This window comes from Lycium barbarum, chromosome 8 (genome assembly GCF_019175385.1).
Source record: "Lycium barbarum isolate Lr01 chromosome 8, ASM1917538v2, whole genome shotgun sequence".
NCBI classification, from domain to species: domain Eukaryota; kingdom Viridiplantae; phylum Streptophyta; class Magnoliopsida; order Solanales; family Solanaceae; genus Lycium; species Lycium barbarum.
Window position 1 is genome coordinate 117,290,714 of NC_083344.1, and position 4,572 is coordinate 117,295,285.

The following is a 4,572-nucleotide window of genomic DNA, read 5'->3' on the forward strand; positions in this document are numbered from 1 at the left end:
AAAAATGGAAAAGTGAAAAACAAGGTTTTGCAATTTTTCTGGCCAAACACCATAAAGTAAAAAAATATTCCGGAAAAAAGTGAATAATTCTCATGGCCAAACGGGTCCTTAAGAAGATGATTTATTTACACAGTATTGTGTACCCCTTAAAAGATAACAATTGAATTTATAAATGGTTTAAAAGATATGCGATTTGATTTGCTATAGAACAGAAAAATAACAGTAATGAAATACAAGTTGCGAAATAAAGAGTAGGAAATAGCCTTTTAATTGATCGGACAGGCCGGCCTAAAGCTTAGATCTGCTTGGACCTGTGAGTAACTTTTATTACTTTATGCCTGAAAACTATGAGAATAGGACAATGGTGTGATTGTGTAGAAGATGGTGAAAAACTGATGGGATTGAGGGTCTACCCTCCTTCCTATTTATAGTGCAAGAATTTACATTCAACTGGGTAACTAAATCAATTGGAGATAAGGATCCCCGAAATCACGGATTTGACAACTGTCGCTGCGTCGTGCGGAGTGAAATCCGCAACGGGCCGAATTTCCCGCAATATCGCCAACCGCTGGTGTGCTCCTCGGGAATCGTGAAAAATAAATAAATTATAGATTAAGTATGAAAAAATCACTCTAAATTTGTGAAAAATATTATAGATTAAGCATGAAAAAATCACTCTAAACTGGTACATGTAGATTTCAATAGGAAAATTATATATAAATACCCAACATTTTTTTTGTGGAGGAGAACACTTTAAAATAAGAGAAATTTCAGATAAGATGAGAAAAAAATAATGTGATAAAAAATTAGCATCCAAAAGTATGTAGACCTTATGATGATAAAAATTAGAAAAATATTCATAAAAATATTAAATTAGGAAATGAGTTTTATAGAAAAATAATTTTCAAGCCACCTGTTAAAGTAATCTCTTTAATCCAAACTACATTTTACATATCAATTATCGTAATATATAATCGTCTAGAATGTATTATTACTTACTAAAAAACATATTGACTAAAGAAAATTCACAGAAAATTAAGATAAGTGAGTTAACATAAAAATAAATGTACAAAAATGTCAAGAAAAGAGTAAAATGAACAAAGTTTATAGCTGAATGTGGAGGGGAGATAACTCAAGTTGCCTTCACATTTGTAAGCTCCAAAGGTCTGAAAACACCAATATAAGACAATTCATATCAATATTCAAACCAACCAACAACAAAATATATACGAATAGATTCCTTTCTGTCTCTATCCTCATATTATCGCCCCCTTTTTTTTCTTTGTTGTATCATCACCATCTCTTTTTTTCTTTGTTGTCCATCGGGAAGTTTGCACAGGTTTAACGCAGACTTATCTAATTTTTGTATTGACGAAAGATTACTTCAACTTGATAAAAATAAAGTAAAAAATATATATTAAGAAACTCAAAAAATGGATAGAATGTGATGTCCAAAAAGAGGACATCAAGCCTATTTGTAGATAGGGAAAATATGAGGATGAGGGGAAGAATTAATCCTCCACTATCACCGCATTCAAGGATATATTAAAAGCATTAATTTGCTTAGTTAAGAAATTTGACTTTTTTTTTTTCCAATGTAGCACATAAAATTTTAAAATGAAAAAAAAAAACAGAGAGAGAGAGAGAAAGGCCTAGCAACTTCCTTCAGTTGAAAAGCTGTTTTTGAAATTCTTTTCTTATATTCACTTGTAATTAATGTTGAGCATAAAGACTGCAATAAATAAGATGATTATGATTGTATCTAATTATGGTTATGGTTAACGTTTTTTTCCAGATGAACGTTGAGCTGTCTTTGCATATGAAAGTTGAGCATTTAATTGCAATAACTACTCCTTTTATGCTTGTATTGAATTAAGTTCTTTTTCTACGAATTTTTTAATAAATAAAATGAGGTGAAAGGTCAAAAAATTGACAAAAAAGATAAATAGCAATGGAGGCCACAGTGACGTGCCACATCACCTTATCTATGCTTAACTTTATATTATATATAGATATAGATATAGATATAGATTTAATGAGCTAGATTGATTGCATTTTACTTTCTTTGATGTATATCTTATAACGTTTTCAACAAAAATAATTTTTCCAAATTTATTTATGCAAGAAATCACTGAATTCAAATTGAATTTAATTGGATTTATTTTCCTGTTACTACCTCCGGTTCATTATAAAAGTCGTTTTAATCAAATATATTTTGGCTAAAATAAGTAACACATTTGGTCGGACAATCGTTATGGTTACTGTTACTCCCTTCGGATAAAAAAAAAAGAGTCCACTTAGCAAATTAAGAAAGAATTAACCTTGTTTTTCCATATTTGCCCCTGTTAAGTGTTATATGATCAAATCTCAATGCCTATTTAATTGGGGGTAGTTTAGTCAAATTACCTATTTTTGTCTAGGAGTTAGTATTTTCTTAAGGGGTGTGCAAATGGCTAAATGGACTCTTTTTTTGATCCGGAGGGAGTATTAAATAGTTCTCTAAACAAATGTGGCACATTCACTCAATATCTGTGGGACTTTATTGCTTACTTAAATGCAGTATTATTAGGATTCATTCAAGATTTTGGTGAAAATATTCTGATCTGCTTATATTCTTTGGATATATTGACAACATATTGCTCTCAATAAGAGCAACACAAAATTTACCATGAATAGTTTTGTTATCCCAGACACTGCTTGTGAGATTACACAGGTATATTGATGTTGTAATAGTTTTGTTATCATTAAAATTACTTATTCTCCAATAAATATTTACATTTTTGACTTGTTTCTCGATCGACAGGACTTGCAAAGAAAGAATGAAAATCTCCGAGAGAAAGAAGAAAAAAGAAGATCATGATGAGAAGCAACATATCATCACTGGCAATATATCCTATGAAATGGTAATTGAGATATTAGGAAGAGTACCTTGCCAAGATTTGCTAGAAAATTTAACGTTGGTATGCAAGAAATGGCATACAATTATCTACAATGGGAGCTTTGCGTACGCACACCTTGAACACACAATTAAAAAATCTTCATCATTCTCTCAACTGAAGGCTCTTGTTATCTCCACATATGATGGAAAATCTGTCACTGTTTCTTCCTTGGAATGGAATGATAATTTCAAAGACAACCCATTTGGAAACTTGAGGAGTAAACCTATAGAGTTGTTAACGATTGAATATGAGTCGAAGACCTGTATTAATCCAATGTTGTTCCAGAAGGCAAATTGTGTGAGTGGTTTTGTTTGTTTTTGGAGTGGACATCATGCTCGTTTTCATATTTGTAGTTCGATGACTATGGAATATGTTACAACTCCGCCAAATCCATACTGGTCTCCAAGAATAGATACTCATACTATAGTGGGGCTGGGATTTTGCCCAATTTCATATGAGTACAAAGTAGTTTTTCAACGTCAAGCTCCATATTCAGTGACGATTAAAGGTTCGATTTCAACTATTAATTGAAATGACCAATCATGGAGGTCGTTATTATGGAATCATAATTCAGTTGGACTGGATGGTTGGTCAACGACATGTGTAAATGGGGTGTTATATTGGTGTACAACGAGTCTTTATCACGATCCACATCATCATAAAGTCGAGAGTGATACAACAACACTTGTTGCTTTCGACGTGGCTAAGAAAAAATTTGATCTGATTGAGGTACCAATAGAAAGCCATGAAGACAATGTAAGTATAGACGAAAAGGGAGGAAAGATTTATGTGATGACAAAAGCAATGTGTCTAAATTTTCGTAGTATCTTGTTCAAGGGATATATTGCTCATAATAATGATGACCTAGGAAGCTTAAGTTCATGGAGGTTAGAGTTTAGTGTGACGATTTATGATATATGAGACGACATAGAGGGAGTATGTCACATGAGCTTTACCAACGAAATTTTGATAGTTGACGCAGGTGATACGATGAGTTTTTTTGATGTTGAAACTGGAAAGGTGTTGGACGAATTTCATAGATTGGGTTTAACAACATCAATGTTAATACCTTATGTGCCAAGTTTGGTAGCTCTTCACCATTACCCAATAAGAGAAAAAAAATTACTTGGACGCCGTGTGCGGTTTATAAGTATTTTATTTTCCATATATGTTCGAACAATTTTAAGATTAGTTATTTTAATTCACATTCATCTGTAATTCATTATTGAGATATTTTTCCATCGATCAAATCAGTTTTCATAGCACATCTTCAAGTTCTACCTACTAGTAATTCATATGGTCTTATTTGTTTTAGTTTGATTTTTTTTTCCTTTTAGTAAAGTAAGCCTAGTGTATCGACGAAAACGGAAAATCATATAAAATAAGATTCGAAAATGATAAAGTTTTAAGCAAGATAGATTCACACGGCTCGAAGCAATTATTAAGTGTACATGGACTAAAATCAAAATTAATGAAGCACCAAATAGAGCAATAATTACTTAACATGTCATGAAGCGTAAACCCGTCAACCGGTTATTAAATACTGGTCCGATTTCGATTTTTTTTTGGAACCAGAACCGGTTAAACCGGTCGATTTTTTTTTTTTTTTAAATGTAGCCGTTGGGCTGCTTTG

At 32.0% G+C, this 4,572-nt stretch overlaps 1 pseudogene; it reads left to right on the forward strand.

Annotated features, from left to right (window-relative positions):
* Positions 1-2,819: 2,819 nt before the first annotated feature.
* On the forward strand, positions 2,820-4,089 carry LOC132608388 (uncharacterized; annotated as a pseudogene).
* Positions 4,090-4,572: the final 483 nt, after the last annotated feature.